The sequence below is a fragment of the Gobio gobio genome (assembly GCF_949357685.1).
Source record: "Gobio gobio genome assembly, chromosome: 12".
NCBI lineage: Eukaryota > Metazoa > Chordata > Actinopteri > Cypriniformes > Gobionidae > Gobio > Gobio gobio.
This window is the reverse complement of record NC_137105.1, coordinates 37,475,295-37,489,927: the sequence shown is the minus strand read 5'-3', so window position 1 is coordinate 37,489,927 and position 14,633 is coordinate 37,475,295. Positions and strand designations below refer to the sequence as shown.

The 14,633-nt window shown below is 38.4% G+C and overlaps 1 long non-coding RNA gene across 1 annotated transcript in view; it reads left to right on the top strand.

Moving 5' to 3' along the window:
* The first annotated feature begins 2,170 nt into the window (after positions 1-2,170).
* The window catches only part of LOC307135048, a 910,342-nt gene continuing 897,879 nt past the window's right edge, over positions 2,171-14,633 (top strand). Inside the window, exon 1 of the long non-coding RNA XR_013817627.1 lies at positions 2,171-2,480. This is a non-coding gene — a long non-coding RNA (uncharacterized lncRNA). The remainder of the gene's footprint in view (positions 2,481-14,633) is intronic.

Here is a 14,633-nt window from a genome sequence, read left to right as displayed (position 1 = left end):
CCAGAATTTATTGTTGTTACAAGTGTCATGCTTGTGCTTTGACATCATTTCTGCTTTATTTATTCAGAAAAAGAAGTAACTTCAATGTATTTGTGTACTCTACTTATCATTTTAATACTATAACAACAGCGCCCCTACTAAATAGGCTACCGGTATATATAACGATCTACCTGGCGGGCACTAGGACCTGGAGGAGCTTCAGCTGCTGTGGAGGCTGCTGTGCGAGCTAGAGAGTGGGGAGACGTGATTGTGCTTGTTTTGGGCTAGTTTTGTTGTGAAAACCTGGCAATCCTGCTTTGATTCACAAATTCAAAAGGGGGGTTGGGGGGTTTGTGATAGGCACAAATATCGATTTCGATCTTGATTCAGTATCAACTCATATGTATATAGCCTACTGTACATATAAGGAAAAATAAGTTTGCCTTAGCACTATTTTAGCGCTATTTTAAAACGTTTCTTGGGTTAAATTATATGTGCTCGCATTCATTAATATTCACTTGTGTGTGCTTATATAAGTATCATTAAAAATATTAGGATGTAAGTTATTAACGTTTTAAAATGTCACATTTAAAGAAATCTAGTGTTTGATCCCATCTAAATATTTATTAAAATGCAAAACCTAAAAATAAGTAAGCAGTTATGATCTGCAATACTTTGAACAACTAGACGCATGTATATTTATTAAAGGGCCATACAGGCACCTAAGTGGGTAATAGCATTACAAATGAAAATTATTATTTTTCTAGCCACAACATGACTATAATTTGCTGCTTTGCATTGGAATTCTCTATTTTAACCTTAATTACTACACTAATTGTAATATAAATAATAAAAAATATTAGAAGATAAATATTATTTATTATTTACAATAATTATTTCACAAATAGTATTTAGTACCAAAAGATCACCTCAAAATATTCAATAAATATTATTGAACTAAAATATAGAACATTTATTTAATAGCAAAATAGTTAGTTTGACCATCAATGAGTATGAGTGTGATCAATTAGTAAGGAATACCTGAGGGCTAAATACAAGAAAAACATTAACATTAATGTTAACAATGTTGCATTTCCACCACTCTCCATAATAAAACGATCCTGTAAATATGGTTGACGTATTAATCAATGCACACTATGCTGTACTGTTTACCAAAACTTGCTGCAAATACCTGTATAGTGGAAGCTGTTGTGTATCCGCTTAAGCCATTCAAATGCATTGACACAGCGCTAGAAGTATTGAGCGCTCCGTGAACCACGTGACCGCGCGCGCCGCCGGGAGATGAAAGCATGTCGCAACTCGGTTTTTCATCGCCTCTGGCTTTAACTGTATGCCTCATCAAGTGCGCCAAAACGATATTTATTGTTTGAATTTCGCATTAAAACTTGAAAAAATTAAAAAGCTTAGACTTTGTTTAATATCAAAAGCAGGTTTGGCAGTTTGCTGTGAGATTAAGTTGGGCAGAGTGAGACCGTGAGACTGAAAGCATGTGTCTCACGCCAAATGCGTGAGAGTTGGCAACCCTGTCTTATCGCTATAGCAGTCCTTGCACACGTGAGTTATTGCAGGCTCGTATCAACACGTTATCATATCGGCAAGGCATATCGGCATGATTTTTATATTTTAAGCATTTATCGGCCGATTCCGATGTCGTGCCGATAATATCTTGCATCCCTAACAGAAACCTGGCCTACATAAAAGTCGATCAACTTAACTGCTCTGAGACAGAAGGGTTGAGAATCCAAATGCAGCTTTAATGAAAGGTAATCCACAATCGTAATCAAAACAGGCAAAAGGTCATACACAGGCAAGCAGTCCAAACAGGCAAACAAGGTAGGACAGACAGGCAAAAGGGGAATCCACGGAACAGGGTTTTCTATCAAGGTCCTCGTTCTGTAGCAGCTTTGCAAGTCAGTGCATGATATTTTTTCTTCTTTAAAAGTGTTTTTGTTTTTTTTTTGCAGACAGCCTCTACGTAAACACTTTTGTAGGGTCATAATTTCCCAACATTTTTTGAACACTGATCAGTTTATAGCTAAATGGAGGAAGGCGGTTCCTCTGTGCAGTGTGTGCACCCATGGCCATATTAGAAAGTAAGTTTCAGTTTTCTGAAAAGATTAAAGATTAGTTTCGTTGGAATAAACTTGATGAATGTCTCGTAAAATGTTCAAAAATGTAAATGTCTGGGAGAAAGAGAAGCATATATGGATGATGAAAGAGCTCAGTTCAGTCTGTTTTTGGTGCCTCTGAGATGCCAGAGCTCGAGTACTGAATAGAGCTTTCTTTTGTGTTTTTTTCACACTTAAACAGACCAATACACACAACATGTCAAAATTTTCCTTTTGGAAAGTATTCACTTAAACAAAGTTGATTATGTCATAAGTGAACGTAAACAGTTGGGGGAATATCGGATGTGTATCAGTGTTTAGGATTTGTGCATTCTGCCTTAAAGTGACAGCAGCTTTGTAACTTTTTTACAAGTATTTAAATTAGTTCAAGATAGTCGTATGCTAGCTTGTCAGATGGAGCATCACTGACTGGCTTAAACCACCATGAGGGCTATAGCGTGCATTCATACAACAATGCAACAATAATAAAATAATGCATTGACATAAAAAAGGAAATTTACTTTTGATACTTAAGTACTTTTACAAACAAGTACTTCTGTACTTTTACTTGAGTAAAAATAGTTTTTAACAACTTTCACTTGTAACAGAGTATAATATTTGACCAGTAGTACTTCTACTTTCACTCGAGTAATGGAGTTGTGTAGTTTGTCCACCTCTGTATGTCACATAGAATCGCTCAGTGTTTCAACCGCAGAAAGATGCAAGTAAAGCGGCTTACAAGTAAACAATGTCACGTAACGTCATAGCTACCTCAGAAAAAACATATCCAGTGCCCATAAACTCGTTAGTCAGCTACAAAAATGGACTCTAGAGGGGAGCATTTTGCTAATTATATGCACCACATTACATAAGATATTCATTGTCAATGTTCTTCAATATTTAATAAATCTGGCAAGTTATGACAGCCACCCTTTAAATGTTTATATTTCAAAAAAACGAATTGGAGTAGAATTATGATTATGTTATTGTAAAAGTTAATATTATAACTATTATTATATATAAAAAAAACATAATTTAGTGTCATTTAAGTGTTTGTATATAAATCAGTTAATTTTTACCTTCAATATAAGTAGGCTAATATAGTATCAACTGACTCCCATAGTTTACAACATTAGTTCAGAAATTAGTTTTCCTTGTATTATACCTGATACATATCCAAAATAATCGATATTGAATTGAATCGAAAATCGAATCGAAAGCTTGTGAATCGAAATCGAATCGAATTGTGAAATTTGTGTCAATAGCCAGCCCTAGAAATTAGTAGATTTGGTTAGCATATTGATTTATGGTGTGCGCCCCTAAATTTTCTGGTTGTACCCCTAATATTTTCAGTCTGGAGCCCTGCTAGGGGGTCAGTGGAAAAGTTTAAGGAATGTAGTGGAAAACTAGCCTGGTCCTACCAGACTTTCGTACATTTTATTTGTACAGAGAGTCTGGCCACTCTCCATTGACTAGTTAACTTCCTTGAAGGCGGGTACTCTGTTGAAGTTTAAAACTATTGGATCTGCCCAGAGCCCCTCTGGATCTGCCATAACCAATCGCTGACGTTTGGTCTTGACGCATGTCATCTCAAACTAGCGCACAACATCAACGTCATCGTTCTCAGCCACTCCCTCTGTTCGCTGATTGGACCGGTTAAAATTTGACCGGAGAAAACCAGAGAATATACCGCAATCCCAGACGGAGTTCTGAAGGAAAATTCAAATTGAGCGGAAGTACGTTGGAGGGCGGAGCCAGGTTAGTGTAAAACATGAATAAATATGAATTACTAATAGTGCTGTCAAATTGAGTAATCACGATTATCGCCGTTAATCTATTCTCAAAGTTGGGTTGGGAGCTGGGTCTATACTACGCAAGCTATTTTAGCGCGGATGTATACCTAGCCGAATTGCACTGTAGGGGCGAGAGAACGAGTCTTCGAACCTGTGTGTATGCCTACTAGTGTTGTCAAAACTATCGATATTTCGCTATGTATCGATACTGAAATATCTGAACCGATACAATACTCATTTTCTACAGTATCGATTCCAGCTGCGCTCTCCTCTCCGACCGACAGCGAGTTGACACGCACCCGCCTCCTCTCATTCAGTCCAGTTAATCCTCTGAACATTGCGAACGGTTGTTCTGCTGGACTTTTGCAAGTATTGGTGTGACCGGTCTGAATTTTCCGCGGGGTTGCACATAACGTTAATTCTACTAATTCCCGCAGATTTCGCGCTCGCATCTGAAACGCACACATACCGTAATAAAGCCGCCTCTGACATACAAGTGCAAAACTGAGCTCCTTTTTCCAGCTTATTAAAGGGTAACTAAACCCCAGCTCAGAGCTTAACTCCACCCACTGGCAATATTTGAAAAATGCTGGAAAAGTGGGCAGAGCCCAGCGGAGACAGAGGGGACGAACCGAGGGCGGGGTTGAGCGGTGGGCGTGCACCTGAGACCCTTAGTGACGGATTGATTGACAGCTGTCTGACTCGCAAGTCGCAAAGATGGAGAATGACTGGAGTGACGCCAGCTTTGCAACAGAGCGGTCATTTCTCCTACCTTCACCTGAAGTGGAGGAGGGTGGATTGTCTGTAGACACAGACCCAGAGCTTTATCAATGCGAGCCGCTGGCTCAAAGTGTGTTAACTCCCGATGTAGACGATGCTAGTGAAGCAACAGCGCAAGAGAACTGACCTAATCTATGAACAGTCAAATCCTTACACTGAATGCCACTAAAAATAGATCAGATATCTGATGTATTTACATTCAAATTAACTGAATCAATGAGCAGCGCAGGACCAATAAGTTCAGACCTAAAAGCCTATTATAAACGGATTTTCTCAGATAAGTTAGACTATATACGCCAGCACATTACGGTATTGTTGTCCGTTACCGCGGCAAACACTTGCGTGTCAGGGGTTGAAAGCGCGTCTCATGTATGAAAATTATCTGTACACATGACGGGCGGCAATAATATCGCAAGAAAAGCCTGACGTGTACTGACAACTGCATTATTTAACCTTATTTTCTTCATTACAATGTTAAAGCAAGTGTCAAGTCAGTTTCATTCATAATGTTTCATACTGGAGTGAAGCCGTTCTCATCATGTGATTGGGGAAAACCTTTCTTGAGATAAGAGGAATATAATATTTTGGTTTCTGCAGAGCAGGAGAGATAAGAAACAATAATGATCATATTGGGTGGCATCTGCAGATTAATAGAGGAATAATGAGAAATAGCCCAAAGATTAATGTTGTGAAATAGAATTTAGGAACACCAGTAAAGTTAAATGGAGTTAATATAGATATGAATGAACAAATCATTTTAAACGGCTTCAAAGAAATTGATGATGACTTATAGTCCAAATTTAAAGTAATATGGGGGATTATGAAAATTTGTTCTTGGTAAAGTTATGACACTTTTGGGTGTAAGCGGCAAGATAAGGCTAGTGAGGATTTGATGAAGTATCACTGCCAAATGACATGAATTAAGAGGTTTAATATTTTGGTCATTTGGAGCTTACACCTGAAGAGTTTTAATGGACAAGACATTGAGAATAAAAGAACATTTAAAAAAGGGTACTTTTAAGAAAACCCTGATGAATGATTTTGAATGTTTTACTATTAATATGGTGAATTTGATTAATAATTGGGTATTAAGTGTGATTAAGCATAATGTCAACATGATAAAGATGAGTAAACAAGCTGATTGAATATGAATTGATAATTAAGTCATTTTGATGAAAAGTAGTGACCTTCCGTAGTGACCTCACTGGTAGACCAGATGTGCGGTATGGGACCGCCCATTGGTCTAAAAGGGGGGACTGAAGGGGCAGGTCAGATACCTGTGCCTCTTCGTTCATACACATGATCAATATTAAAATAAGAATCAATGATAATCAAGTTATAACCATTTTCTATATTTAATAAATCAGTTCACCTATAACCTCTCTATATTTAATGAGTGATTTTGGATACAGGTCTACGGGACTTTTGGGGACTCAGAGAAATGTACCTCTTTTATATGCTTTTCTTACTAAATAGAATAAATTCACTTCTGTACTAGATGTATCAGCATGTCTTGGAGAAGTGCCTTGTTGATAGTTAAGATGTTCTTAACCTTGAGGGAACTGTTATTCTCTGGAGCTTTTGTGTGTGTGTTGCATGATCGGTGCAGGCCCAATCTTGAAGATGGACGTTTTCTGCACACGACACCAGACCTGAAGACGTCTTTCTATGACCTCCTGGGTCATTGAGATCTAAAAATCTAGTCATGGGGCGACAACTAGTCTACCCATTTTAGTGATATACTCTGCTATCTATCCTTGTGTGGAAATTTACCGTGACTGGGCATTTTCTCTGCCAATCAGAATCATTCCACATGGCAGTAATGACGTGGCTAGACCTTGAAAACAGTATAACTGTTCAGAAATTGTATGTTTGTTAGACGGAGGCGGGGAGACTGTTAGAGGGAGCGCGGCCTACAAACTCCTCTTGAAGCTGGCTTCTGCTGAACTATTCTTCAGTAAATATTTCTTTAATTAATCTAACTCCTGACTCTTGGTCTTCATTTTTCACTACTGGTCCTGGGTCCTAAACTGTTACCCCAACAGTACTATATATTTCATGCTGGAAACTAACAATGGTGTCTCTAAATAAACTGCACAATTGAGCTAATTCTCTTAAAATAAATAGGTAGCCTTTTTTCCCTTAATTTTATCAGCTTAAAGGGGCTATATGCGTTTTTCTGAAATTTAAACTCGCGACTGACACCTGTGGCCAAAAAATAGAACTGCTCTTATTTTCTGCTCGCTCTCGCAGCGGTGGTGACGTCACATCCGCAGACACCGCGGGAAAAACCTACCCGCCAGAAAATAGGAAAAATAGGATACAGGCTTATAGGTGCACCCACTGTGAGCGGACAAGGTGTCAGTATGCTCATCAGGAGATGTTTGAGTCATAAATGGTAAAATAAAAAAGCTATTGTTACGTTTATTTTGGGGAAAAAGTTGCATATAGCCCCTTTAATCGGTTCCTCAATTTAAGCCTCAAAATAGTTTAAATTTCCTTTAAAAAATTAGGGAAATGTATCGCTTGGTTTTATATGTGAAATGTTCTTAATATTTTCTGTACAACACTGAACCACAATTTTATTAAGGAAATATACACAATTTATTTTGTGAAAATTACAAAATCCATGATTCATTTTTTAGAGTGCAGTTTGGACTGAACAGCTCTTGCGATAAGGATGATATATTGTATATTTGATTTTGCTGTAGATATAAATAGGTCACATTGCAATTATTTTAATGCAAATTTGTATTTGTGCATTTCCTAAAGAGTGTCATTAAACTCGTTTTATAAATTTTTTTTTTGTCTGCCGATCCACGATGAGATTATTAATATAAAGATATTTTGGCTAGTTTGAACCTTTTTCATTGATTTGATTTAGTGATTCCTTATATTGTCAAAACATAAGATGAAATTCTGATAGCTTGTAATGTCAGCCAGTGAGATCTTTATAATAGGCTTACATAAAAAGCATATATAAATAAAATATATAAATATCAGTTGTCACTCTATGTTTCCCAATAATGTCTTAGTAAGATTATATTTAAATGCTTTTATGATCAAAGCTCTGTAGTTTTTTATTGAAGGGGGCAAAACATATAATGCAATGCAACACAATGATGATTGAGAGATGAACAAATAAACTCAAAAGAACAGTTCATCAGCTAATGTCGTCGGATGGAGAAGTTGATTGAGCCATACCTAGGAAACTTTGTGTTAGCAGATTGTTTGCCAAGAATGCATTGGGGTGTTTTCTGGCATTTCAGTTTGAGTTTATTGAGATCCATCCCCTCCAGTCAGACCAGGAGGAGACAGACAGCCGGGTTGTGCTCTACCTGCATTATGCCGTCAAGCTAGAATTCAAGTCGGCAGTAGTGAGGACCCTGGACACCGACATCTTCTTCATCCTCCTGCAGCACACTGACGCCATCAACCTCGTCATCTAGGGTAGGCACCGTCAGCTGGTCAATGGCACAGAGCTGGCCACTTCTTTTAGGCAGCCGTACTGCAGCACCCTGCTTGGGTACTATGTATTTAGTGGTGAGGACTGTACCAGCACCTTCAAAGGCAAGGGCAAAGTGGCACCACTCAAAAAGCTCCGGAAGAACCCCAAATTTCAAAATGCTTTCAGGATAGTGGATGAATTTTAGAACAGTTTGGCTTGTTGTGTATTGAATAGAATATTTGGAAAGAGCAAACTTATGTTGGGTTAACAGTTTAGGACCCAGGACCAGTAGTGAAAAATGAAGACCAAGAGTCAGGAGTGCAATTTCATTAAATAAAAATTTACTGAAGAATAGTTTGCAGTTTCATCAGCAGAAGCCAGCTTCAAGTCTCACAAGGAGTTCGTAGGCCGCGCTCCCTCTACCCGCCTATGGTACATACAATTTCTCAACAGTTATACTGTTTTCAAGGTCTAGCCACGTCATTACTGCAAGGTGGATGATTCTGATTGGCTCAGAGAAAATTAACAGTCATGGTAAATTTCCACACATTGTCAGTTAATCAGATTCATGTGTACATATATCACTTGTTGACACTTTCACCCCGGATTTAGGCAGGTGGTGACCTTCCTACAGCACACACACACAGATACACAGTCTCTCCAAGGTTGGAGTTGGTTTAGTTCTAGTACTAGTAACATACTGATTACATGTGCTTTCTCTCAGTGAGAGGTACAGACAATAGTACAGGCCATATTCACACAATTCTTTAGTGTTTCAGTAAAAGGAAATATGAAAGGAATAAAATATAACATAAAAGGTAAAGGTATAAGAGATACAAGAAATAAAATAAAAAAATTCAGTCAAACATACAAAGTCAGCACTAAGGCTACAACGGTAAAGTTAAATACAAAAAGTAATTAGTAATTTTATTTAAAAAAATAAAATACAAAGTTATGAAACTTCACTTTGCCCTCAGCCAAAACGATTTGCCAGGGAACAAATGATAGATTCACGAGACCAAAGATCTACGAATTCGTTAGACGAATAATATCTCATGTTTAACTACTACAGAGACATCAGAAGGACTAGCCGAGGAAAGGCTGCTCTCGGCGGATTAACGAGCACTGAACGCCCGCTGATCGACTGGATCTCAAAACTCAGAAAACACCAGAAAAAATTCAAATAGGCCATCTCTTTATAAATAAACTACAGAAACTACAAACAAGTACATTATCGCCTGAAAAAGTCTTAAAACTACATTTCGTAACACATTAACAGTAGTATTGTTAAATTACGCTGGATTTCTCATCCGCTATATGCTTGTTGGTTGGCGTGAGATGCATTCTGGGATACCTGTCTGTCACAAGTCCGCTCAAGTCACCTCTCGATGCATCCTCGATAAAAGGGCCGGATCAAGGACACATCCGGGGATTTTAATTGTACTTGGCTAGATGTAAACTTTGAAATGGAACAGTACTTGGGCAGCGACTGATGACGTTTCACAAGTCCAGTACAGACAGAACGCATATTGAGAAATTTTACCTACTATAGTAAAAGTGTAATTAGTAGAGTTAGTAGAGTGGTGAAGATATAAAGCCCATTTATGATTTTACTAATGAAGGAGGGGAGGATCACGTTCTTCATGAATTTTACAATCATCAGCACTATCCTTCTCAAAAACAGATTATTTAACTTATTAGTTTAACTTATCTGCGCTGTCATGTGCCGATTCGGACTGAAATATTATGGAGGTAGAAGCATTAGGAATATTGTATGGTAAATAAAACAAAATCATACATCAAAATACAATTAACTTTAGGCTGTATGAATAAAATAAAACTTCAAAACTTTGACTTCACTTTTCTGATGGACGTCAGTGATGCCCCGCTGTTTAAATTACATTAATTCATACATTTCTTTTAAAGGTAGGGTGAAATGCTGTTTCATGCACACTGAGCTTTTTACCCTGTTAAAGACCTGGATTCCCATCCTAAACATGGACAAAGTTTCCAAAAAAGTTGGACGTTTGATGGAGTATTTCTGTGCCAAAAATACTCCTTCCGGTTTCTCATAAGTTTCAGAAAGTTTTTTTCGAGTATGGGTATATGTGACGTCAGATGGGGCGGAATGTCCTTGTACGAGCCGTACGGGCTCTTCTCCTGGAAGGGCATGCGTGCGACTAGAGCGAGAGAGCAAGCCGGCTGCGCTGCAGTCACAGGACTTTACGGAATCAACAATGTCACCAAGTGTGTTTTTGGTTGTTATGGCAAGACAACCCTGCACAGCTTCCCAAAGAACCCAGCATTAATGGGACAGTGGATGGAGTTTGTTTTTCCGAAGTAGCAACGGAGTTGTGCAAGTGTTTGTTTGTTCCCTGAATTTCGCGACGATGGTTTATAAACAAGGTAGAGTTCAACTCCGGATTTGTAGCTCGTCTAATGCTGAAGGATGGAGCTGTCTCAGCGATTAAGGTTCACGGTCGTGTTTTGGTAGCAGGCGGTGCGTAAAAATGCTTCAAATGTCTTTGTGTTGTTAGCTATCGATTCCATTGTTTTTCTATGTAAACATGCATAGCTCAACACAATAGCTGCGTGCACTCGTCATTCTTTAGCTCCGCCTAAATACAGATGACTTGTCTTGTCTTGACGTTTAAAAACAAAGCAAAAATGACTTTTACAACAAAGCAAATACGGCTGTGATGACTTGATGACTTCTTCCCAGTCTTGCCGTCTCTCATGTTCTTGCTCAGACGTGGACAGGCTCTGAGTTCCCTGTCAGGTTGGGGTTGGACATCAGGCTTCGGCTCAAGTCTCGAGATCAAGCCCTCCACCAAGGACAGCAAGTATGTTATTTCCTATTCAATACAAAGATTATTTGAATAAGTCAAAAATAAGAATGATTTTTATTTTGAAACAATCTGTATTGTATAAAGCACTATATAAAATACGTTGACTTGACTATAAGAAGAACATTACAATGAACACAAATTTTAAAATCTCATTTGAAATAAGACAAATTATAATAATCCTACTCTGTCTGTTACACTTCCTCACACCTGAAATCACTGATCGAGTGAATCTCCTGAACTTCTCCAATCTACAGTAGGTCATCTCATCCATCTATGTTTTGACATCTGCTCTAACGTCAGCCGTTTAGTTGGATCCCGGGCTAGGCACTGGCTAATCAGATCCCTGCATTCTGTACAAATTGTAATAAGGAGTTAGTCATGCATCTATGAAAACAGCATCTAAAACATGATTATTACACTGTAAAATGTTCCTTATCTTTACTTTGAAAGTGAAGTATGTAGTTTCTGCGACATTAGTGGCACAGGGCGGAATTACAAAATAATAATATTGTGCATCGCGTCTTCCCCAACTCAAAAATCACAAACACAGCTCTTGTGAAGGGCATGTTTCAGGTTCAACATATTAGGAATACTTTTAGCTGTGTTGCATTTGTCTTTATGAAAATGTATCTTTCTGAACGGGTGCAGGATGAGGCTGTATGGTATCGAAGCATGCTTTGTATCACAATGCTCTGTTCGCTTTGACATGTTCATGACCGGTTTACAGTATAAATGCAGCAAATTTTGGCATTCACGTAACTAAAGCTGAATTTCTTTTCCCATGGCTCCGCCTGCTAGAGTAGCTACGCCCCAAACTCTCGCTATTCGTTGAGCTTCATATAAACATACTTCATCTTTAACTGTTTCTGTTCAGAGCCTTTGCTTTATGTGTGTGTGTGTTTATAAGCTTTCTCAATATTATTCACTCACTTTTGGATAAGCTGTAGTTGTGAAATGTAACGTTGGCTCGTCTGATCTCTGTCCGATTGAGAAAGGGAGGAGATCCATAGTGCACCATAGTGTACAACAGCACTCCCAGAGACCAGACATTTGCTGGGATGGCGTGGAATCGAGGTTCTGTGAAGACTTCAGGTGGGCAGTAATACGGTACTCCTGTAAGCAAGACATTTGCACATGGTTGAGCTTTTTTTTAAAAGCATCAGATCATTAATAAGTCACTACATTTAGGTTCCCACACTCTCAAAATGCTCACCAACGTATGTGTAGCTCTCGTAGCCATCCCTACTAAACAGCTGACCGCAGCCAAAGTCTATCAGCTTGAGCTCCAACGTGTTTTCGTTTATCAGGAAATTCTGCGCATGAATGTCATTATGAAAAACACCATGCTCGATGCAGACTTGCACTGCCAGAAGAGCCTGTCGCATGATGAACCGTCCTGTTGGTTCATACACTACGGGTTTACGATTGATATAGTCCAGCAAGCTCACGCAAGGCTCTGGGAACTCCATGACAAGAGTGAATGTTCGAGGATTTTCGAACCACTCGTATAGTTGTATGATGAGCGGGCTTATGGGTTCTCGCCTCATCATTAGCAGCAGCGCCACTTCTGTAACGAGAGGTTTGGGATGCCCAGGCTAGAGAAAATAGTAGTCAGAAGGTTAGCTGGGTAAAAATCTGAATAAAACATATCATTTTTAAATATATCTTTTTAGATACGTTCAAATAGCCTTTTCAGCTCAAAGTTATTTGGTGCCTCTAGGCTTATTTGTCAATCACATTTACTCCTAATGCTTCCTACGGGTGTTTTAACTACAGTAATCTATAATTAAACAACTAAATACATATTCAGGTTTTGGCCAACTTACAATATAAAGATAACGATTGTTGTCAGTCTTGCTTATCTGCTTGATGGCAACCTGCAACAAAAAGGATAATCTGTAAATCTGTAAATGTTTTAATGCATGCAAGAGCAAAATGTTTGTACAATTCAGTAAGATTTACCTTTTTGCCATCAAATTTGCGTGTTCCCTTGTACACCCTGCCAAATCCTCCGGATCCAATCATCTCGCCCACATTATAGAAAGATTTAAAAGACTCTGCATCCACAGCACTACTGAGACAACAGCAGAAAGGACTCTTCACAGCCTTCCATAGCCTCTGGAGGAAAGAACGAATTCCTTTCCTACATTCTGTAGGTTTTTCAGGAATGAAGAAAAAACTATTACAATGACATCAAATTAAGCAATGATATAATGACATAACTTACATTTTACTATTAAATTCTCATCTGTAGTGTTACAAATCTAAAGTAATGGAAATATTTCCATGCTATCCCCGTGACTTCTGCTTAATGCCTGAATAAATGTCCCAAAATCTTATTTCACAATGTTAATAGTCACAATATTTTTTTTGTTTTATCTGATCTTTTTGGCTTCATTTGGCCAACTCTGACACGTGTGGCTCAGTTCTGGTAATGGCAAAGATAATATGGGCCATATCTTAAAATATATTTATATTATATTAAATATAATATCTTTAAATATAGATTTTTATTAAATGCATAGCAATGTATTATTTATGTCATAACCGACTACTACTAATACTTGGCACAATTGTATTTGACAATGTAGAAGCAATAAAAACATTATATTCGGGATTGTATGCTGTCTGAGAAACGGCTTTCTGTGCGCAAGTTTCGGGTGTGTGTCAGACAGCACAAGTACCACTGAGTTCATGGCTTATTGAGAACTTTTGCTAACGTTACCATTAAATTAAGAAACCGTTATTTCTAAATGTTCTGTGAATGTTCAAAAAGTCATTTTTTCTTTTCAATATTTAATAAAAAAATGTTCTTGGTCAAAGGAACATTCTATTTTATAATGTTGCATTATGGGAGTGTTACTTTTGAATTTTCTCTGAATGTTCTGAAAATGTTAGACGAATGTCCACTTTAAATATAAAAAAAAAAAAAGAAAAAAAAAAAAAATTTCAGCGAAATTTTGCTGAGCAACAGTAAATGTGACCGGACATTAACATGATAAAAACTTGAAGCAGTTATACATGAAATATCAAAATCTCTGTATGTATACTTTACACTGCCCAGCCTTATTTCAATCTAACCTGTTGAGATCTTATTCACAGGAGAAGCCTCCATGGCACCCTGAGCAGTTCGGCCATTTGAGGTCTCTGTTGGCTCGACAGGAATTTGACCTGGCAGCGGAGGGCACGACCCTTTGAGGCTGTCGGACCTGCCCGGTTCGCTTCGGCTATCAGATCCATCGCCACTCCACCTCCAAAGGACGCTGTACGAGCCTCTGCTGCTAAGTGACAAGGATAATGATGACATGATGCCCAGTGAAGAATCTGTGGAAGCAGTTCTCCTGGATCTGGAGTGGCCTGAGTCTGGAAAAATTCAGACGTCAAATCAGACATTGAAAATAGAAATAGAAACTGAGCCATAAATTCTTTATTAAAAGCCTATTCTGACCCATGCAAGAGCGTTTAGATGAAGATGAAGTGGATGGGTGTCCATCATCTGAGCTCTGTTGGCTGTCGCTCTGCTGCGTCCTCTTCCCGTCAGCCTGACCCGTGGACACAGAAGCAGAGAACTCAGACAGACACAGTGAAGCTGAATGTCTAGGAAGCTCTAGGCTCTGGGTCTGGGTCAGGTCTGGCAGCGGATCCTGAACAAGCT